This window comes from Haemaphysalis longicornis, unplaced genomic scaffold (genome assembly GCF_048455015.1).
Source record: "Haemaphysalis longicornis isolate Haplotype H1 unplaced genomic scaffold, Haemaphysalis longicornis Haplotype H1 scaffold_3, whole genome shotgun sequence".
Taxonomy (NCBI): Eukaryota; Metazoa; Arthropoda; class Arachnida; order Ixodida; family Ixodidae; genus Haemaphysalis; species Haemaphysalis longicornis.
In genome coordinates, this window is record NW_027526335.1 from 231526938 (window position 1) to 231551193 (window position 24256).

The 24256-nt window shown below is 50.6% G+C and overlaps 1 protein-coding gene across 1 annotated transcript in view; it reads right to left on the minus strand.

Moving 5' to 3' along the window:
* LOC144176045 (venom metalloproteinase antarease-like TtrivMP_A) overlaps positions 1-24256 on the minus strand; it is a 258958-nt gene that overhangs the window by 115465 nt on the left and 119237 nt on the right. The gene's annotated exons all lie outside the window — the stretch shown is intronic.

Here is a 24256-nt window from a genome sequence, read left to right on the forward strand (position 1 = left end):
CTTTGCGCTTTCGTTTCTTAAGCAGAGCGGCCACCCTTGAAGCGGGCGCTACCTGTCACTCGTTCTACAAGCTGACGAACGACGGAGGACAGTGTTTGTGAAAGAGTTGTGTACTCCTCTCTCTTTTCTGCATGTTTAGGTTTGTCTTTGTTTTGCGTTTTCTTTCTTTTCCTTTTTTTTCTCTCTCTCTTTTTTGCAAACTTTCACCTCACCTCGCCGAGAGCGGGTTTGTTGCTACCTTTCGCCCCAAATCCCCCCTCTCTCTTTTTTCGGCGTCGTTGGACGACGAGCTTATAAATACGTGCACAGAAATGCGAAATGTTGTCTTGAGAAAGATCGGCATCCGATCGAAACGTCGACCAATAAACAGTTTTGTTAGAAGCTTACTATTTGCTACGGCAACCAAAGACAGCCCTTCTCGCAATCAATCTATATATATATATATATATATATATATATATAGACTGAAAAGATAAAAACTCACACAGAGCGCGAAAAAAAATAAGGTTAGTAGAGACAGAGACAAACGAGAAAGACTTAGAAAATGAAAATAAGTGTACTGACGTTTCAGGGAGAAGACTCCCTTTCTCCCTTTCTTCTCTGAAGAAAGGGAGTCCTCTCCCTGAAACGTCAGTAAACTTATTTTTATTTTCTAAGTCTTTCCCGTTTGTCTCTGTTTCTACTAACCTTATATATAATATATATATATATATATATATATATATATATATATATATATATATATATATAGAGAGAGAGAGAGAGAGAGAGAGAGAGAGAGAGAGAGGGAACAAGAGGGGTTTGAAGATGGTCACCAGATAGAAATAATACTTTGGAGAAGGTAGCGGTCTCAGACCTCAGCCACGTTTCGAAGAGGACACTTGTATTTTTCAAGGCATCAGGGCAGGGTTCATCTCTGGCACACTGTTTTATAGATACAGATTGAGTTGGAGAGAAAGGAGGGAGGTGGTTAAAAGCGGGGCCGGAAGGAGGACAGCAGAGTGGGTCAACGGTCGGTTGAGAGGAGGGAAATTGTGAGAGAGAAAGGGAGGTGTGGTTCTTGAGACAGGACCCTGCAGTGTAGAAAGAGGGAAGACTACGCGAGAGTCGGAGAAAACAGGGGGGAACGGCTTAAGCTGGGCTGCGGTGGGGCCGAGCGACCTCAAAGGAGGCTTCCTTGAAGATCGGGGACGAGAGGGGCGTCTTGGGGGTACAATTACAAGGTTACTGAACTGCGTGCAAGAGAGAAAACTCGTAAACAGCAACAGCCCGTAAAGTTTGAAGAATTCCGACTGCGGAGGTCAATGTTCACAGAAGAATAGAAGGGGTATGCGCGGGTGCAACTCACGCGGAGGTTTGCGGTACATTCAAGGACTTCTTTTCTGTTTTCTTTCTTTTTTCTTTTTTTCGTTTTTCCTTTTTGCGTGTGTTTAAAGCAGATAGTAAGACGAAATGCCGAAGGTCGAGGGAGGCGCGTGCGCGTGGTATGTCGAAATTGACTTGGAGCAACACAGAAGAAAAAAAAGGGGGGTGACGGAGGAGAAAAGCACAGAAATTGTATTCAAGTATCAGCATTGAGGATGGGCAGGCCGTAATATTGCGAATGGAGATGCCCACTTTTTGTAAGAGCATTATTTTTCTGTTCGATTCAGATACCGTAAGGTTTCTAAGCTGCCTTTCGAAGCATTGATTCCAGCCGGCTCCAAGAAGTTGAATTATGGATTAAGTATGATTATCTGTATTTCCGGTCCCTTGGAGACTTAAAGTTTGACTGCAGAAATATAGAGCTTGAGATCATCGAAATTGTGGTTCGGCTGGTTGAAGTGTTGCGCGGCTGCTATGGAGGCACTGTTATGAGTGTCGGCCCGATGTCCATTCAGGCGTAAGTTCATAGCTTGACTCGTTTCTTCGATGTACTGCTTTTGACAGAATGAGCATTCTAGCATATACCCAATGCTAGAAGAATTGCAAGTGAAGCTTGAATTAATCTTGTGAACGTATTGGCTGGCAGTGTTATTGACAAAGCAATCCGTCTGCAGATGTTTGCAGGTCTTGCATCTAGGGCGGAGGCAAGGGCTGATGAGTGGTTCCTGGGAAGCGCTAAATTTGGCATGTACTAAAATGTCTTTAAGGTTCTTGTTTCTTCTGTAGGTAACACTTGGGGCTTCGGGAAACGTCTTTTTAAGTCGGTCATTACTGGCTAGAATGGGGTAGTATTTCCGCAGGATGTTGTTTATGTTAGGGAGCGCGTTTGAGAATTTGGTTATTAAGGCTGGTGGTCGGGCGCTTTCGTTTCTACGTTGTTGCTTGAGCACTTCGTCCCTTTCTAATTTAGATGCTCTGTCGTAAGCCATATCCAGCGAGCTGACCGGGTGATTCCTGCTTGCCAGGGTGGACTTTAGTTCATTAAGGTGTTTTATATAGTCTGTGTTATCACTGCATACTCTTCTTAGTCTGGTAGCCTGCCCTACAAAGATACCTTGTTTGTATATATATATATATATATATATATATATATATATATATATATATATATATATATATATATATATATATATATATATAACACACAAATAAGGGTTGGCAGCCTAGAAAACATCGGAAAGCAAAGGGGAGGTTGTGGTAGGTCATTGAAACAGACAAAGAAATTCGAAAGAAAGAAAGAAAGCGGAGAAAAAATGCCCGGCAGGTGGGATCCGAACCCACGACCTCCAGAATACCGGTCTGGTGCGATAAACACTACGCTACCGGCGGGGCGATTTTCCCCCCCGCTTTCTGGGGTATTTATGTCAATGTAATTTTTTTTTCCTGTGCTTGAGGGTGGTAGCCAGCGCCAATATGACTTCTCGGGGTGAAGGGGACCTTCTTATATATATATATACAGTGTGTTGCGACGATAACTGGAACACTTTAAAAATTTTTCCTGAGCGATCCGCCGCTCCGTTCACGCTCAAACTTCACACAAAAGTGAAAACGATTTTCGCCTATGGGAAAATGGCGGCGATTTGGACGTGCGAGCCCGAAAACCGGGTTTTCTGATCGTCTGTTAGCTCATTTCTAGGTGCATTTTCTGATCGTCTGCTGCACCATTTGGCTCCGTACGTGAATCCCACACATGCGTTTCACTCTGCAGGTGGTTCCGTCGTTCCAACATCAACTTGCGCTGGCTCGCACGTCCAAATCAGCGGCCATTTTCCCATTAGCGAAAATCGTTTTTATTTATTTTCAGAATAAAGAGGTAAGTACCGTTGTTGTTCCCGGTGTCAAACAAAATAGACCACAAAATGCGACCTTTGTGTGAAGTTTGAGCGCAAACAGAGCGGCGGATCGCTCAGGAAAAATTTTTAAACTGTTCCAGTTATCGTCGCAACACCCTGTATATATATATATATATATATATATATATATATATATATATATATATATATATATATATATATATATATATATATATATATATATATATATATATATTATGGGGAGGTTTATTGGCAGGACGGCAGCAAGGCGTTGAAACGCAGAGAGGCTCAGCTGAGTCCGAAGGGGTTCTGCCGTGCGCGCTCAGCTCTCGAGACAACAAACTGGTGATGATGATCTTGAGTCTTGCCATGATTATAATGCAGGTAGCATGAGGTAATACGCTCCGCTGGCTGTTCTTCCAACTTCACGGCTGTGTAGCTGCGCTGATAGCGTTACGTCGATTGTGGCAAGTCTTCCTCGTTACAATCACCCCCCGCGGCGAAAAGAGCCAACCTGGCGACTTAGGGACACGACAAAATAAGAGTATCGTAGTATGGCTTGAGGCGCTGAACGTGGACAATTTCGCGTCCACGGCGGCGAAGATCCGTCGAAGGCGTCAGTGGCTCCACGACATAGTTGACGGGAGAGGTACGCTCGACTACACGGTATGGGCCGTGGTACTTCGAAAGAAGCTTGCTGGATAGGCCGGCAGTAGTAGACGGTATATAAAGCAAGACAAGAGAGCCGGGAGGAAATTCAGCTGATGGCTTGGAGTCATCACGACGGTGTTTTTGTTGTGACTGCTCTTCCGTAGTGAATGCGCGGGCAAGCTGTCGGCACTCCTCGGCGTACGAAGTAGTCTCAGAAATTAGCCCGTATTCTGAGGCGTCTGGTCGATACGGAAGGATGGTATCCAGGAGACACGATGGTTCGCGTCCGTAAAGAAGAAAGAATGGGGAAAAGCCGGTAGTGGCCTGCTGAGCGGTGTTGTAGGCGTATGTTATAAATGGGAGGACCTGGTCCCAATTCGTGTGGTCCGAAGAGACATACATTGCTAGCATATCGCCCAAGGTACGGTTGAAACGCTCCGTAAGGCCATTGGTATGTGGGTGGTAGGCTGTAGCGGTCCTGTGGGTAACGCGGCATGCTGCGAGTAGGGCTTCAATGATCTCGGAGAGGAATACACGGCCCCTGTCGCTGAGCAGTTCACGAGGCGCACCGTGTCGGAGCACGAAACGATGTAAAAGGAACTTTGCGACGTCGCGTGCAGTGCCGGCTGGTAATGCGGCTGTTTCAGCGTATCGGGTGAGGTGGTCGACGGCGACTATAATCCAGCGGTTGCCAGTACCCGTTAACGGTAAAGGCCCGTACAAGTCAATACCAACGCGATCAAAAGGTCGGGCTGGGCATGGCAACGGCTGCAAAGCACCTGCCTGTGGGTCCGGTCGTAACTTTCGGCGCTGGCAGTCGGCACAAGAGCGAACGAACTTGCGGACAAACGTGTACATTCCGCGCCAGTAGAAGCGCAGCCGGAGGCGCTGGTATGTCTTGAGCACTCCGGAGTGGGCACACTGCGCATCTGCGTGGAAGGAGTTGCAGATTGTAGAGCGCAAGTGGCAAGGGATGACAAGCAGCCATTTTCGGCCTTCGGAGAGGTAGCTACGGCGGTAGAGAAGCTCATCACGAACGGCGAAGTGGCGTGCTTGACGGCGGAGGGCTCGGGGTGCTGATGTCGTCGCCGGGTGTGAAAGGACAGCCAAAATTGAAGAAATCCACGGGTCTTTGCGCTGCTCGGCTGGCATGTCAGCAAAAGGAAGGGGCTCGCCAACACCGTCTGCAGCGTCGAGAGATGCAGAAGCGAAAGTGACAGGTGAGCGAGATAGCGCATCGGCATCGGCATGCTTGCGGCCAGAGCGGTATATCACGCGGATATCGTATTCCTGGAGCCAAAGAGCCCAACGCCCAAGTCGTCCGGATGGGTCTTTCAACGAAGACAGCCAACAAAGAGCATGATGGTCCGTCACGACATCGAATTGGCGACCGTATAAGTAGGGGCGAAATTTGTCGATGGCCCATACGATGGCTAGGCACTCTTTCTTCGTGACGGAGTAGTTGGATTCCGGCTTAGTAAGAGTACGGCTTGCGTAAGCGACGACATACTCGTCAAATCCTGCTTTTCGCTGCGCAAGCACACCACCCAAGCCGACACCACTGGCATCGGTATGAATTTCCGTCGGCGCACGAGGGTCGAAGTGCCGGAGAATGGGTGGAGAGGTCAAGAGGCAGCGTAACGTGGAAAACGCCTCATCGCATGTCGATGACCAAGCAGAAATGTCTTTGACTCCGCTAAGAAGCTTGGTTAATGGTGATATGACGGCGGCAAAGTTAGGGACAAATCGACGAAAATAAGAACACAGTCCAATAAAACTTCGTAGTTCTTTCATGCTGGTCGGTTTGGGAAACGCAGCAACAGCTTGAAGTTTAGCTGGATCAGGGAGAACGCCATCCTTTGAGACTACATGACCCAAAATAGTGAGCTTCCGGGCAGCAAAATGACATTTCTTAAGATTGAGTTGAAGGCCGGCATCGGTCAGGCATTTCAATACTTGTTCGAGGCGCTCGAGGTGTGTGTCAAAGTCGGGGGAAAACACAACGATGTCGTCTAAGTAGCATAGACATATTTTCCATTTGAGTCCTCGCAGTATAGTGTCCATCATTCGCTCAAAGGTAGCGGGAGCATTGCAGAGTCCAAACGGCATCACGTTGAATTCGTACAACCCGTCAGGGGTGACGAAGGCGGTCTTGGGACGATCAGCGTCTGCCATAGGGACCTGCCAATACCCAGATCGCAAATCCAAAGAAGACAAAAACTCAGCACCTTGCAGGTAGTCGAGAGCGTCATCGATGCGGGCCAGAGGGTATACGTCTTTGCGAGTGATCTTGTTCAAACGACGGTAATCGACACAGAATCGGATGGAGCCATCTTTCTTCTTAACGAGGATAACGGGTGACGCCTATGGGCTGTTTGAAGGGCGTATAACACCTCGATGAAGCATGTCGTCGACTTGTTCTTCTATAACCCGACGTTCAGCGGCCGACACGCGGTATGGTCGTTGCCGTAACGGCGAGTGGGACCCCGTTTCAATGTTGTGGCTGACGGTGGAAGAGCGGCCCAAAGAAGTTTGCTCACAGTCGAAGGAGTTGCGGAACCGGTTAAGTAGACAAAGGAGGCGATCACGCTGCGGAGCTGAAAGTTCAGAGTCGACAGAAGAAAATAGAACGTGGGAACTGGACGCCGATGCGGAAGGTGTGAGGGCACTAACTGGTAGCGATGATGGATCGTCGGGGACTTTGGCTAGGAGGTTGGTGTCGAGGGGCTCGACACAACCAATGCACTCCCCACGAAGCACAGTGAACGCCGACGTGGATGGGTTAGGGATGTACATAGCAGAAAAGCCATTTTCAAGGGAGAGGACGGAGAAAGGCAGAGGGATGTTCTTGCGTCGGGAAAACAGTTGTGATGGGTTGAAGATTACGGTCGAATTGATGAGGGAAGCACAGGACACTGGTACTAAAACTGCGGAGTTTGGAGGAATCTCGGTATCTTCCTTAACAGCGAGCTTGTGCGAGGGTAAAGGCAAATCGTTGAACTGGGCATCACACACGGGCAGCAACGCAACCTCAGCGCGGGCGCAATCTATAATGGCTTGATGGCGTGACAGAAAGTCCCATCCTAAAATGATATCATGAGAGCATGAAGTAAGCACCAGGAATTCAATGATGTAAAGGGCGTCCTGTACAACGACCCGGGCTGTGCATGCTGCGAGAGGTTCAACTTGTTCGGCGTTAGCTGTGCGAAGGCGAAAACCGGAAACAGGGGTCGTCACTTTTCGAATCTTCCGGCATAGTTTTGCGTCCATGACTGAAACTGCGGCACCAGTGTCAACAAGCGCAAGGGTGGCGACTCCTTCAACAAAAACGTCAATCACATTCGTAGGATAAACATGAGGGCTTGCGTGTGTCGTGGTCGTCGCAGTTCTTGCCTCGGGAACTGCGCCGACTAGTTTTCCTGGGGAGTGGCGGGGCGACGTCGCATGGGGGACACTGAACGACGACGCGGGGACGGTGAACGGCGGTTGTTAACTGTCGGTGCCTCCGATGGAAGAGAGTAACGCGACGGCTCCATTGGTACGTGGTCGTTCGACAGATTCGGCGTGTAGACAGGGTGCGCAGGAGCTCGGTAGGCGTCAGTGAAGGGGGAAACTCGGCGGCGGCAGAAACGCGCAACGTGACCGGGAATACGACAGGCGAAGCAGATGGGCCGGTTGTCGGGCGTGCGCCATTGGTTGCTGTGGAGCGGTGCCAAGGAAGCCTGAGGAAGATAGGTCGGCGGCTGCGGGCGGCGTAAAGGCACGTAAGCGGTAGGAGTAGCCTGCCGTGTCGCAACCTCAGCGTATAGTGGCGACGCTACAGGCAACGGCTGGGGAGCAGCCGGTGTGGTCGGCAAGACTTCGGCGACTTCTTCCCTAATTATTCGACGTAGCGGCGACGACAAGCAAGGATCTGGTACCGATGACGATGGCAGGGATGTACAAGGCAGGAGAGAGATCTGCCGCGCCACCTCTTCCCGAACAAGCTCCTTGATGCGGTTCAGTAGCAAGGGGTTGTCGTCGACTGCCAGGCCGCAGAGCGGCTCCTCACGCTCCACAGGGCGGCGACGAGTGAGGCGACGTTGCCTCCGCAGCTCGTCATAGCTTTGTAGCAAGCTGATCACGTCTCTGACGCTTTGAGGGTTTTTTGCCAGCAGCATCTGGAACGCATCCTCATCTATTCCCTTCAGTATATGTTTGATGGTGTCTTGCTCAGGCATGGAGGGATCCACGCGCCTGCAAAGGTCGACCACATCCTCGATGTAGCTGGTAAAGTTCTCTCCGGCCTTTTGAGCTCGCTCTCTCAAACCCTGCTCCGCGCGAAGCTTGCGAACCGCTGGCCGGTCAAATACGGCCGAAAAGTTCGTTTTGAATTCGGTACAGGTTGCGCGATCCTCTGGGTGGCTGTGATACCATTTTTCGGCAAGTCCCCTCAAAGAAAAACTCACGTTATTTAGCTTCATAGCATCGTCCCACTTATTGTGCGCGCGTACCCTCTCGTAAGTCGAAAGCCAATCTTCAACGTCCAGGTCGTCTGCGCCTGTGAACATCGCCGGGTCACGCTCGCGGATCACCCCGGAGCAGATGACAGCCGATGGTGAAGGCGATGTCGTGTTTCGGGCGTCGCTAGGCATGGCTGACTCAGCGGTAGAAGGCAAGGTGCGACTCCGGAGTTCCAGGCTTGCGGGTACACGGGGTGCAGCTGAGGAGCGGGACGAGGATGGAATCCGCACACTCCACCAAAATTATGGGGAGGTTTATTGGCAGGACGGCAGCAAGGCGTTGAAACGCAGAGAGGCTCAGCTTAGTCCGAAGGGGTTCTGCCGTGCGCGCTCAGCTCTCGAGACAACAAACTGGTGATGATGATCTTGAGTCTTGCCATGATGATGATGCAGGTAGCATGAGGTAATACGCTCCGCTGGCTGTTCTTCCAACTTCACGGCTGTGTAGCTGCGCTGATAGCGTTACGTCGATGGTGGCAAGTCTTCCTCGTAACAATATATATATATATATAAATATATATATATATATATATATCCCACCTACCCGGCGGACATTTGTTCACCATTTTCTTTCTGACTCGAAAAATTATTCATCTGTTTCTGTGACCTACCGCATTCCCCCCTTTGCTTTCCGAGGTTTTCTTGACTGCCAACCCTGTATTATATATATATATATAGTATATATTTATACTAACACGTGACATGAGCGCCGCCATAGGAACTGGGAGCATTCCTCTCTCGTACTTGTCTTGGCTTGCCACATAAACTAACAAAAAAGCAACCCTTTCTAAAAACAGGCATTGCAAAAAGTAACAGTTACATTCTCGTTCGTCCTGCAAGAAGCTTCTAAAAATCTTTGCGAATTAAAAAATTTAATATAAAAATAAATAGGCAACACAACTGACAAGCCAAACGTCAAAGACTGTAATGCAGAAAAGAAACATCAGACACACGAAGGTAGATCACTACTACACAGAAATGGTGCTTTGCTAGGCAACAGTGCAGGAAAAACCGTAGACTGATTTGCTACACTAACCAAAATTTCAACTAACAAATGCATCGGCAGAACTACTAGTCTCCATGTGAAAGAGATGTTAAAGAAAATCACAGGAAGTAGATCAAGTGCAGTCCCTTTTAAATGAGCAAAAAATGCCTAGCTCTGCTTGCTGTGGAGCTTCAAGTGCCCGTGTTCCACGGTGATGTTAACACAAGTACATCCACTAGCTGCGAATGCCCACTTGAGGACCAGCATGGAATTGAGATTCTCATTGCCGAGCCCATTGTCCTGGCTGATCGCCGCCGGTGGGCGAGGAGTCCGGACGCATGCACACGTCGCTCCGACTTTGGACTGCGAATTCGGCGCTACTTTGAGCTAACGTGACAAGAATTCATCATCACAAGATTCGGGAAGGTCACCCGACCATGTGGAACTAAAAATACAAGACGGATGACCATTTTTAGAGTTTTTGTAAAGCTTTTTCGAAAATCTACGGGAGCCGCCACGCTAACCCTACCCTCGATTTCGGCCACGCCGAAGCGGGGACGGGCGCGGCACGACATCGGCGGGTCCCCTTATCGGAGCGGCGCTAGGACAACGCCCGCTCAGAAAGATGGCCACGGCCATGCATGTGGATGTAGACGGCGTGGAGATTGATCCACAGACATGGATCGAATGGATGGAGGACGGCAGGAGAAGGAATGAAGAAGACGGGCGGCATGCGTGGTAGGCCAACTGGCGGCGCGCGGCAACAGCAGCGAGCGCTCCAAGGGCAGGCCTTGCCGCCCGCCAATTAACAAAGGCAAGCTGTTGAAGAGAGCACGGATGCCGGATCTCCCGCGCGGCCATATGAGGATAATCGTGCGGCCACGTGGACGACTCAGGGTCAGCGACGTGGCTCGAGTAGAGCTCTGCAGGGCTGTGACGGCGGCGGCGCAGATCGCAGCAGAAGATTCAAGAGAAGACGTGGTGTGTCCGAACAGCCACCAGGACATCCTTGTAATCAGAACAAACAAATACGGGAGAATGCAGACCGCTACACATCGGTGGAGCGAATTGACGTCTGCGGAACCACGCACGAAGTCTGCGCCTACAAAGCCGCCCCCACGGCACAGTGAAGGGGATCATTCGGAACATACCACTAGAGGATAACACCCAACATATCCAAGAACAGGTTGTTCACGACTACAAACCGACGGCACTCCAGCCCAACCGCATCGGTAGATCTCGGTCTGTGGTTATCGCTTTTGCGGGGTGAAAGGTGCCAAGATACGTACGATATGGCAACCTCCTGGTGGAGTGCACAATATAACGCAAACAAATCGAGGCCGGCCATGCGTGCGGCAGACTGGGGCACCGGATGTGTAACCCAACCTCAACCACAAGATCTGTAGGGGATGTAGAGTAGCCGGGCCGCCGAAAGACCACACCTGCGAGCCCAAGTGCGGACTGTGCGGCGGAAACCATCTCAAAGCCGACCGAGTGTGTAAAGCTAAATACAAGACTTTGTACATCGTTCGCCAGAGAAGATGGCAACGAAGACATCATTACCAGTAGCAACCAGGACGCAGCCGGTACAGTAGAGGTCCTGCAGGCTGACCCCAACGCAGCGGAAGATCAAGATCCAAGACCCCCACTAGGAGCGCTGACGGTCGCCAGCGTAGCCGCTCCCGGTCAAAGTATCGGCTGCGGGCGGCGCAGGTGGCCGTCAAGGACACTCCCGGTGCAAGTCGACCAAGGGCGGCGGCCGCCGATGGGAGACGGCGGAACGAGCGGCGCCAACCACGGGGAGTGGCTCGAGTCGGCGAATCGGGCCCGGGAACGAGGAGATGCGGAGCAGGACGCAGCGGTCGAGATCCCGAAAAGGACCCGGAGACCAACGCGGACCAGCAGACACGAAGGTGGGCTAGACTAGCGGGTCTCCCAAAACTCGCACGCTCGATAATGAGTTTCCCCCCTCACTTCCCTACCATCCCTACCCAAACAAGCACCAGGAAAATGCAGAAATCGTAGAACTAAAGCAAATTATTACGCGCCAAAATTCCCAAATACAAGACCAGAACGCTCAAATCAGAACTCTTATGTACAAGATAGAGCAGCTGGTCGCCAAGTCAGGGCAGGCTGTAACAAATGGTCAGGAAGGGACAGCAGCTGCAGCTGAAGGACCGCGCAAAATACCGCGCAGGAGGTCTCCCCCTCCGACTAAGGACAAGACGCCAGAGCAGCCAGAACAGAAGCAGGAGGCAATGGAGGCCGAATAATCCCCAGCCAACAAGAAAATCGTACAACCGTCAAAAGTCGAAGCACAAAGTCAACTCACCCAAGGGGAGTCTGCGATCCTGATGGCGTTAGGACGGATAGAAGCTCGCCTTAACACATTAGAAGCGAAACAGCATCGCAAGTTTCCGCGATGGAAGTTAGGGTGAAATCCACTTCGCTGAAACGCTACCGGACGGAAAGGATTAAAGAGGCCATAGCAAAACGACGTGGCCGGCTCGATATGATCAACAAGGATGAAGCAGAAACAAACAACAGGAACGGTAATCGAGGGGGCACCAGGAAGCCCACAGCGATATTTCAGTGGAATTGCAGAGGCATCCGAAACCAAGATACGGAGATTATGTTATTCGTGAAAGCAGTAAAAGATCGACCTCCCATCTTAGCACTACAGGAAACAAAGGGAAGACCGAGAATTCCGAGGTATGTTACTACACCGAACGCACGGGAATAGGCACTGCAATACTCGTAGAGAATCACATGATGGAAATCCAACACATCACGGCTCAAGGAGTGGGCTGACAAACAGAAACAGGCACTCCAGAAGTTCACGCAAACACTCACGACGACAACGCAGACGCCTTTTGTCGACACCAGACTCATTCGCATGTGGGCAGCCCGACACTCATTAACCAAAAGTTGGACGCGGCAGAAGCGAAACAGAAAGCTAGCCCACCGCATAGCCCTACTAAACACGAAAATATCCTAGTATGCTGCCAAGCTTAGCGAGGAAGATTGGCTGAAACTATGGGAAAGTCTTGAAAGCCAACTATCAGTTGGGAAGACATGGAGGCTGTTACGATACCTCATCGACCCTACAGGTAGTAAAACAGCAACCAACCGCACGTTGACGAAGGTGCTAAACACGTACGACGGGGATGGCAGCAAACTACTCAAGGCATTAGCAGACAAATATCTCCAAACGGAAAAAGGACAGTACCCAACCCCGGAGGGATATGAAGGACCAGAAAATGAAGACCTGTACAGACCATTCCCCATCTCGGAGCCCTGGCTAGCTATCGACGAGAGCAATAAGAACAGCGCCCCAGGAAAGGATGCTATAACATGCAAACTCCTGACCAACATGAGTGGTAAGGTGCCGCAGACTCTCCTAGAACTGCTAGAGCATATTAACAACGCATGGGAGAGCTCGCAGCTACCGCCGGAATGGAAGGAGGCGGAAGTCCGCTTTATCCCCAAGCCCGGCAAGGCCCCTGCCATAGAAAACATGCGCCCCATCTCGCTAACCTCTTGCGTTGGAGACGTGTTGGAGAGGATAGTCCTGCGCAGACTACAAGCCCACTTGGAGGAAACGGGACAAACGCCTGGAATCATGTTCGGCTCTCAGAAGCACTTTTCCACGCAAGATACCATGCTCCAACTACGCGAATTGGTCATCAAGAATGCTACCCGAAACAGCCCAAGGGCTATCCTAGCCCTCGACATAAAGGAGGCATTCTACAACGTCACCCACGCCAGCATACTTACAAACCTGAACAAGACGAGGTGCGGACAACGGGCTTGCGGTTATATCAAGAACTTTCTCGCCGCAAGAACGGCTAGCATCGCGGTTGGCAGCGAAAGGTCGGACCCTATTAGGTTGGGGGGAGCGGGACACACCTCAGGGGGCAGTTCTACCACCCCTGCTTTGGCACTTCTACCCTTGACCCGCCTGCTCGAGCAGATAGAAGGCATATGACATAACGTTCATCTTAAGCGCAGAAAAAAAGAGGGACACAGTAGACAAGGGCAAGCACTTGTCCTTGTCTGTGTCCCTGTTTTTTTTCTGCGCTCAAGATGAACGTTACGAAATACCAACTAGCCAGAACGCAAGCCCTTCTGCATAGGACGTGCCTTCTACGCAGACAATATCACGATATTGACTGAGCAAGCAGGATCCGATGGGTGGATTGAAGAAACCCTCCAGCTGGCAGCGTCCACAGTCCACGAGTATGCCACGTCATGCGAACTGAGCTGTGCAACACAGAAGTCTGAGCTCCTGGTGGTCCTGCCAGGAAGACCCAAAAAGACCCTGCCACCAACGATTTCAATCAGAATAGATGGTATGGAGATCAATCCAACAGAGCAATGCCGGATCCTCAGCCTCCTCCTGCAAAGTAACGGCAAGGCGCATACTGCAGTAAGCAAAATCAAGAACAGCGCAGACAAGATTCTATCCATGCTCCGTCGGGTGGCTAACAAGAACAGAGGCCTGAAGGAGGACGACGCCATCCGACTGGTACAAGCCTTCATAATCTGAAGAATTACATATTCGGTCCCCTATCTCAGCCTCAACAGAACGCAGAAGAATACTATAGACACGATTATCCGCAAGCTAGCCAAACAGGCACTTGGCATGCCTATTTATTCGTCAACCAACCGGTTGCAAGCCATGGGCTTACATATCACCGTCGATGAGTTGACAGAAGCCCATCTCTCCAGTCAGCGCGTCAGACTAAGCCTAACGGCCCACGCACGCGTAATACTCACCAAAATAGGATGGCGCATACAGCCAATACCAACAATAACGCCCCTGACCGAGAAATGGAAAGAGGTCATGCACACAAAGCTCCTTACCCCGTAACATGACTCCGGGGAAGGATTATGGCAGGATAGAAGCAAGATCATTAACCATTTCCAAGCAACTACAGTCAAACCCGGCTATAACGAACCCGGATAGAGCGAATTATGCTATATATCGAACAAAAAAAATTCAGTTACGGAAATACATGGGAAACATATTCCTTACAACGAAGTTCACATCCGATATATCGAATTCCGCGCGCCTGGAACGGCCACCGAAATGCATGGTCTCGGCGCAGCGATTGAGACGTGGATGGGCAGCGACCACGGAGCAGTAGCCGCGACTGGGACATTGCACCTTGCACGGAGCGACGGGACGGCCGACACTTTCCGTAACTATTTCCGACTTGTGGGACTTACTACGGAACTCGCTCAGTCAGCGAGTCCGGACCAAGACAGCAGCATCGGTGAACTGTGGGAAGAGCTCCCCAACGTTGCCGATGATGTCGCGAGTGAAAGCCGTTCGATGCTTATAGTGAAGCGCTTTCGGCAGTCGATGTGCTCTGCCAATGCATCTTTGATTTTTGAGAACGCAGACACGTACCGCTACAAACAATGTTTCGTGTAGAGAATCCTATGCTAGTTGTAGCCGACAAAACGAAAGTGAAAACAAAAATCACCGCTTTTGTTTGCAAAGTAGGCAGTTAAGGCGGAAAGAAGCTTTATTAATTGCAATAAATGGATTATTTAGGGTATGGTTAATGGCTACTTTACTGTGTTCGTTTCCGCATGCGGGGATGGTGGAGTTGAGGAGGGGGGAGGGCTACCGCGCAATGCGAACTGGTTACAATAAGCTCGTTATAGGCGGGTTCGGCTATATCGAACTATTGGATATATCGAACAAATCGCGGTGCATATTGCAGTTCACTATAAACGGGTTTGACTGTAGACGGACACCCAGGAGTCCTCTATGTTACGCTAGGATCGTGCAGAACTCAGTGAGAGGACTGCCGGACGCACACACAGGAAGAAGTGTATTTACAACATATTCAGACACTGTAAGAAAATGGCGGTAACTCAAAATGAATGTTCAGAAAGCGGGTTCAGTTAGCTTTCCGCGGCACTGGCTTGCACTAGGCCCGCAAAACAGTTACGTGTAGCACGGCTCACAGGTATGTCTTGTTGGAGCGCAGTGGAAGTCGAGGGTGAGGGTCGCAGAACTTGGCCGACCGCTTCACGGGCAGGTCACCAGCGAGCTGGTGTGACACGCTCCGGAACCCTCCACGACCAAGCAGACCAGGCCCGGAAGTTGTGGCCAGGACTCAGCCAACCGGCGGTCCGAGCAGGAGCATGGGGCCGCTGACGCACCACGAACGTCGGTCTCACAGCAGCAGGAACCCTGGCTCGAGCCGGAATGGGACGACGCGGCAGTGCCTTGTGATCACTCGTGACCGAGCCACACCCAGACGGCAGCTCGCATTGGTGACCGATGGCGACGGTCTCGTAACGGACGGCACGTCGACCGGACGTCTGACGTGGGAATGCCCAATGCAACGGTGCCCTGTCTTGGTCGCCCTGCGCTCCCGGGTTCGCAGCTCTTGCTGTTGTTGTTGTTGTTCCTTGATACTATTGGCACATACCCAATCTGGGGATCGGCCAAACATCAGTCGTTAATTCGAATGAGATTCAAAGAGAATTAGAAAATTAGAATGATTCAAAGAAAATTAGAAAAATTTGGAAGCTTTTTTTTTAGTTGGAGGAATTGAGTTTGGAATTTGGTCAATATTGAAACAAAAAAGGGAAATAAATAAATACATAATTAAATAAAGAAAAATAAGAAGAGGAAGAAGAAGAAGAAGAAGAAGGAGGAGGAGGAGGAGGAGGAAGCAGAGGAGGAGGAGAATAATTAAAAAATATTGCTCGCACCACGTCTCGTCTTCTTCTCGGTGGTGTCTTTTTCCCAGCGGCCGCTTGGTGTCGCGCGCGAAGTGAATCTTCTTTAACTATCGTCACCATGCCCCCTCCAAGCCACTCATCACACCACCCCCACCTTAAGAAAGTTGTTGGGGAACAACTATTCTACCACAGTGAAGTGCGGAACCCGATGCGCTTGATATTGCAGTTCACTGTACATACATACAAAATGATAGGGTGTGGAAAAACAGTCCGGTAACCCTATAGTTTCAAAGGTAGTCGTACATTAGAAATCGCTGCCACATTAGAACAATTAAACTCTACTCATGTAGTCCGCTCCTACGTTGTCGGTTCTCTTGATGTACTCGACAGTGAAACTATATTTTTGTAGCGCCAAGCTCCAGCGCAGGACTCGGTTGTTTACGTGTTTAGCCGTCTGAAGGTAGCGCAAGGGCTGGGGGTCCGACTGGATTATGAATGGCTTGCCATACAAGTAAATGTGGAATTTTTGTAGTGCCCAGAGCAATGCGAGACACTCACGCTCGATTGTCGAATACCGTGTTTCTCGCGGCAACAGGTTGCGGCTGGCATAAGCTACCGGGTGCAGTACCTCATCACCACTTTGCAAATGCACGGCCCCGAGGCTCGTGTTCGAGGCATCAGTACGGAGGACAAAGGGTTTAGTGAGGTCAGGTGCGTGAAGTATGGGAGCGGAAGCGAGCCAGTGCTTCAAGGTGTTGAACGCTTCTTCTTGCATCGTACCCCAGGTGACGATGTTGCGTTGTCCCTTTCTCGTAAGATCCGTTAGGGGCTTAGCAATGGCAGCGTAATTAGGTATAAACTTCCGATAGTAATTAGCCAAACCAAGGGAGGACTGCACAGCTTTCTTGGTAGAAGGTCTCTTGGAACCAAGCATCTTCTCCGGGGTCTGGAGCATTGGCTTAACTTGGAAGCCACCAATCTGATGTCCCAGGAATGTTACGCTGTGTTCACGGATTTCGTACTTGCTAGGTTTGATGGTCAGGTTTGACTTCTGAATTCGCTCGAAGACTTGCCTGAGCGCATCAAGGTGCTCTGTTCATGTATCCGTGGTGATCACTACATCGTCAAAATAATGGTAGACATTCGCCAAGTCGCCCAGAACAACTCTCATGAGACGAGCAAAGACAGCCGGTGCAATCTTAATACCAAACGGCATATACCGGAAATGGTAGAGACCTGACGTACAGGAAAACGCGGTTTTTTGACGGCTGTACTTAGCCATTGGCGCTTGCAAATATCCTTCTGTTAGGTCAAACTTCTAAAAGAACCTTTGCACCCAACAAGCGCCAGAACAACGTCAATTCGGGGAATTGGTTCACAGTCCGGGAGGAGAACCTTGTTGAGCTCTCTGAAGTCAATGCACAGCCTGATGGTGCCGTTAGGCTTCCGAACAACCACAATGAGTGCATGATAAGATGAGTGCGACTTCTCGATGATGCCCATTCGCAGCATCTCCTGAACTTCACGTTCAATTGCTTCGAGTAAGGCCAGAGGTAGGGGGTATTGGGGAATGTGTCCGGTTTGTCTGACGTCAGACTCAACGAACATGTGACCAGGTTTAGTCTTGCCCGGCAAATCTGAAAATATCGTTGCGTACTCTTGGATCAAAGTTCGAACTTGAGTGATCTGGCTCTCGCCAAGAGAAGAAGAGAGCTTGACGTTTGCAGCTGTCTGGGTACTGTGGATTGGTACGGACAGAAGAACATTTTCTGTTTCGCAGTCATCCCCGTTCTCTGTATCAGATGAGACATCGTTGGCTGTGATTGCAGCTGATGCCTGGGGTAGAGGCGAAGGTTCTCGGTCTTCGTATAGGTTCAGCATATTCACGGGAATACCTTGCGCTTTCCACCCACATCGATCAAGTAGTCAACGTCGTTCTTGAGTTCGAGCACTTTGAACGGCCCTTTCAATTGCATCAATAGTTTGTTGAGATCGGTGGGTAGCAGAATAAGAACTTATCGCCGGGATGGAGCTTCCTGGAGCGACACTTGCGGTCGTAGTATCTTTTCTGCTTGATGCGCGCCTTCTGCAGCTCCTCATGCGCGAGTCGGCACGTCTCCTCTAGCCGGTCACGGAGGTCGACGTGGTAGCCATAGGTAGTGTGCACTTCGCCGTCAATGTTCTCGTTAGTCCAAACTTCTTTTAGAACAGTCAATGAACCACGCACGTGGCGTCCGTAGATTATTTCAAAAGGAGAAAAGCCCGTGCTGGCTTGCGGCACCTCACGGTACGCAAAGCGTAGTGGTGCAAGGTAGCGATACCATGTTCGTGGCTTTTATTGGCACATTTTCTTGACCATCGATTTAAGTGTGCCATTGAATTTTTCTACGAGGCCGTTAGCCATAGCATGGTAAGGAGTCGTGCGAAGAAGCTTGACGGACAGTAAGCGTCCTAGTTCTTTCATGAGGTCGGAAGCAAAATTGCCACCTTGGTCTGTGATCATCTCTTGAGGTATTCCAACTCTGGAAAAAAATTCCACGAGAGCTTCAGCGACATACACAGCGTCCATCGCAGGTAGTGCTACTGCGTCTGAATATCGGGTAGCGAAATCAATCAGGGTTAAGATGTAACGATTCCCTCGTTCCGACTTAGGGGACAGTGGTCCTATCAGGTCGACTGCGACGCGCTGAAACGGCGTCCGGATCAGGGGTGCCTTGACTAAAGGTGCTACGCCGACTTTCCCTTTGGGCGTGGTCCGCTGGCAGATGTCGCATGATCGCACAAAACGTTTGACATCCCCTTGTAAGTCCGGCCAGTAAAAGTCTTCCAAAATCCGATCGGCTGTTCTGTGTACACCCTGATGACCTGCCATGACGCTCTCGTGTGCGGTGAAAAGGATAGAATTTCTTAACGCTTTCGGCACTACGAGTTGCATGAATGTACTTCAAGTTGCGAGGTGGTATTTCCGGTATAAGAGGTCTTCATCTTCGAGGAAGGTATAGTAGTGTCCTCTACCGGAGCGAAACTCCTTCCCAACTTTCCGGTAACAACATTTCAAAGTTTGGTCTTTGCGTTGTTCCTGCCCGAATTTATCTCTGTGGATGTTGGCGTGCGCGCTCGGAGACACCTTTAAAGGCGATGCTTTCACCTCCTGAGTCCTCGCGACGGCAGAAATTAGGTTGAGAGGTTCAGAAGACAATGTTGGTCCCATGCCGTTCGTTTCCATTGCCTCGTCGCCAGGGCATTCATACGCCCAATCGGGGTCCGGTTGGTGAGGCTCCCTGACGCCTGGTATATTACCGAGCACCAGTTCATAAATGGGATGACTCATGCAGGCAGCAATCACCTCTCCCACAAAATATGGCGTGTGGACCTGGATTTTTGCCTCCGGTAGTTCTTTTATGCATCCATCAAGAAGAACAACTCGACATGTCTTCCCGGTCAAGCAATGATCGTCGACCATGTCACGGCGGACGATGGCGGTGTTGCTCGCGGTGTCTCTGAGGACTCTAGCGGCCTTACCTAGCACTTGTCCTGCAACAACTGGCATCCCCTCCACTAGAAAAGGTGAATTCCTGTCGGTTTTTTTGCAGTTGGGATCATCAGCAAATGTTGGACGGCTTGGCAATGCTGGACTTTACTTACGCGGCTTTTCTCGGGAGTTTGTTAAGTGCACACGCAGCGACTTGATCATTGCCTCCCGGTCTGCTCCGGCAATTATCTGCCCTGTGGCTGTGTCTGCCACATTTAGAGCAGGCTATATTGTATTTGGGCACATTCCGACAGACCTGCGCGCGGTGTCCGGAACGATGGCACAAGAAGCACTTCTGTGCCGGCGTTCTCGGTGCGTCGGCCGCACCCTTCGGACCTTCCGGCGCGTCACTTGGAAGCTTCCCTAGGTTTGAGAGGTTCTGTGCCTCCAGGAAGCGGTTCGCAACATCCGCTAACCCATCCAACCTGTTGCACTCGCGTTCTTTTAAAAACACCACGAGCTTTGAATGGCAACAACGATAAAATTGCTCCGAGATCGTTAGGTCGCGGGGGCCTTCAAAAAATTTAGAAATATTGGCCATCTCAACCCAATGATCAAAGTAGCTCGACAGCCTGGCTGCAAACTGCCGTCCCGTTTCGCCGTCTTCTGCCCGGGCTTTGCGGAACTTTTCCTGATACCCTTGGACAGTGAATTTGAATCGTTGGAGTAATGCTTTCCTGATTTTGCTGTCGTCCAGCGATTCCTCCGCAGTCATCCTCCCAATCACGGTGAGCGCTTCTCCGGACAAGAACATACTGAGTGCAACGGCCCATTTGTCCTGGGACCACCCCTGTCCAGCTGCCACGCGCTCGAAACGTTGAAGGTACGCGTAAAGATCATCGCGCCTTTCGTCAAATAGAGGTAGGAGCCTTTGAGGATTCACTACGGATACAGTGGCGCTAGTTTCACTTTCGGCAGTAACATTTGCGGCGTTTCGCGATCCTTCTTGAAGACGGATCTTCAGCTCGAGGATTCGCATTTCATTCTCAGCAGCCTCTTTTGCCCTCTCGGCGGCTTCCCTAGCTCTTTCCCCTTTTTCTCGTTCCGCAGCTTCCTTAAGCCTCTCTCTCTCAGCCGCCCTTTCAGCACGCTGCTCCGCACGTTGCGTGTCGATCCACTTCCAAAGTTCCGGCCCCATGAGTCCTAGCTGCGTCCCTATCTCCGATAACTTCTCCACATCCATGTTGTTAGTACACTCACGTCACGAACATGCGCTCGCCATCATACTCAGTTGTGCGGATGTTAATGGGCGGGTCTTGGCAGGCTCACCCCTTTTGTTACGCTAGGATCGTGGAGAACTCAGTGAGAGGAATGCCGGATGCACACACAGGACGAAGTGTCATCATCATAATCAGCCTATCTACGCCCACTGCAGGGTAAAGGCCTCTCCCATTATTCTCCAATTACCTCGGTCCTGTGCCAACTGTGACCAATTTATCCCCGCAACCTTCTTGATCTCATATGCCCATCTAACGTTCTGCCGCCCCCTGCAACGCTTGCCTTCTTTAGGTATCCACTCTGTTACCCTTAATGACCAGCAGTTATCTTGCCTTCGCATTACATGCCCTGCCCACTTCCATTTCTTCTTCCTAATCTCTACTAATATGTCCTTAACACGTGTTTGTTCCCTGACCCACTCCGCTCTATTCTTGTCCCTTAATGTTACACGTATCATTTTACGCTCCATTGCCCGCTGAGTCGTTCTCAATTTAAGTTGAACCCTCTTAGTGAGCCTCCAAGTTTTTGCCCCGTAGGTGAGTACCGGTAAGATGCAGCTGTCATACACTTTCTTCTTCAGCGACAATGGTAGGCTGCTATTCATTATCTGAGAATGCCTGCCATATGCACCCCACCCCATTCTGATCCTTCTAATTATCTCTGCCTCATGGTTGGGATCTGGGGTCACAACTTGGCATAAGTAGATATATTCGCTTACCACTTCCACTACCACTTCCCCGCCACGTATCTGTACCCTGTAACATTACATTAGTGTAACACTACTTTAGTTTTCTGCATATTGATTTTGTGGCCCAAGATTTTACTGTGCTTGTCCAGTGCGGCAATCATGCTTTGCCATTCGTCCCCAGAGTTACTTAGCAAGGCAACGACATCCGCAAATCTGAGGTCACTGAGGTATTCTCCATTAACCCTTAATCCCACCTGTTCCCAATCCAACGTTCTGAATACTTCTTGTAAACATGCTGTGAGTAACATGGGAGAGATTGTGTCTCCTTGTCTGACACCCTTCCTTATAGGTATTTTACTGCTCTCCTTATGGAGGATGATGGTAGCTGTGGACCCATTGTAGATATTCTCTAGTATTCTTACATAATGCTCATCTACCCCCTGGTCCCGTAATGCCTGAATGACTGCCAGGGTTTCGACCGAGTCAAATGCTTTCTCATAATCTATGAAGGCTATATATAGGGGTTCAGTAAACTCACCGCACTTCTCTATCACCTGATTGATCGTGTGAATATGGTTCATTGTTGAATAACCTTTACGGAACCCTGCTTGTTCTTTAGGTTGACTGAAATCTAAGGTTGCAGAAATTATGTTAGCGATTACCTTGGTAAGCACCTTGTAGACGACTGACAGTAAGCTCATCGGCCTGTAATTTTACATGTCCTTCATGTCACCTTTCTTATGGGTTAAGATGATGTTCGCGTTCTTCCAAGATTCCGGTACCATTGCGGTCATTAGACATTGCGTATACAAGTTTGCCAGTTTTTCAAGTACAATTTCTCCGCCATCCTTCAAGAGGTCTGCTGTTATCTGATCCTCAGGTGCTTTGCCCCCTTTCATTTCTTTCAAAGCCTTCTTTACTTCTTCGGTCGTTACTGGTGGGATGTCTATCTCCTCTGAGCTACTGTCTCGTTCGGCATTAACCTGGATGTCCCGGCTACTGCACAGATTCCTGTAGAACTCCTCGGGCACTGTGACTATTTTATCCCTATTTGTGATGACATTGCCTTGCTTATCTTTAAGCACATACATCTGATTTTTCCCCACGCCAAGACGCCTCTTCACAGCTTTCAGGTAACCTCCGTTCTTTACAGCGTATTCGACCCTCCCCGTATTATACTTCCGTATGTCAGCTGTCTTACTCTTATTGACGAAGTGTATTTACAACATATTCAGCCACTCAAACAAAATGGCGGTAACTCAAAATGAATGTTCAGAAAGCGGGTTCAGTTAGCTTTCCGCGGCACTGGCTGGCACTAGGCCCGCAAAACAGTTATGTATAGCACGGCTCACAGATATGTCTTGTTGGAGCGCAGTGGTCGTAGAGGGTGAGGGTCGCCGAACTTGGCCGACCGCTTCACGGGCAGGTCACCAGCGAGCTGGTGTGACACGCTCCGGAATCCTCTGCGACCAAGCAGACCAGGGCCGGGAGTTGTGGCCAGGACTCAGCCAACCAGCGGTCCGGGCAGGAGCATGGGGCCGCTGACGCACCACGAACGTTGGTCTCACAGCAGCAGGAACCCTGGCTCGAGCCGGAACGGGACGACGCGGCAGTGCCTAGTGATCACTCGTGCCCGAGCCGCAACCAGACGGCAGCTCGCCTTGGTGACCGATGGCGACGGTCTCGTAACGAACGGCACGTCGACCGGACGTCTGACGTGGGAATGCCCAATGCAACCATGCCCTGTCTCGGTCGCCCTGCGCTTCCCGGGTTCGCAGCTATTTGCTCGCACCACGTCTCGTCGTCTTCTTCTCGGTGGTGTCTTTTTCCGAGCGGCCGCTTGGTGTCTCGCGTGATGTGAATCTTCTTTAACTATCTTCACCATGCCCCCTCCGAGCCACTCATCACATTCTACACCGACGCCTCGCTACAGAAAGGCAGCGACCGCGCGGCAGCAGTCGTGACCGACAGGGACGGGCTTGTTACCAGCGCCGCAATTAAGACCAAAGACCCAACGACAGCGGAGGAAGTGGCCATAGCCCTAGCCCTCGTTCAACCGGGAGCAGAGGTAGTGGTCACCGACTCCAAAAGAGCATACGGCAACTACCGGAGCGGAACGATCTCCTCAGTGGTGGCTGCTATCATCTCCAAGAAACGAGAGCCGGGGAGAGCCATAGAGCTCACGTGGGTGCCCACCCACTCAAAGGTAGCCGGCACCACCATCGCCGACTACCACGCCCGAGCAATGACCCTCCGGGCAGGGCATGACGCAGACACCCCAACCCCAGTGCTCACGTACAGAGATATAACAAGATCATACCGTGAAGAGCGGTGCACCCTCCCTGAGCCACACCGCTCCCTGACTAGGGACCAGGAGACTACAGGCGGGGTCGCTCACGCATCCCGTCCTGTTACATAGAATGTACCCGGAGAAAGAAGAGGACACGTGTCCATCCTGCAAAAACAACACTGGCACTCTTGCACACATAATCGCAGAGTGCACTAAAACCTAGGCACCTCTACCGCCCACCCTCCGCCCCAACCCAACACCCTCTGGACTAGGCAAGGCCTCTCCGCTCCTCCGTGACGTCATCACACTACGACGGGGCGCCTGAGTTCGGGTTCTTCATGTAGGAAGGCTGCTGCGCGCTCGTTCGTTCTCGTGTATGTGCAGCGCCACGTGAAATCACTCTCTGAAGATTTTGGCCACGTGATTTAACGTTGACGTGAATG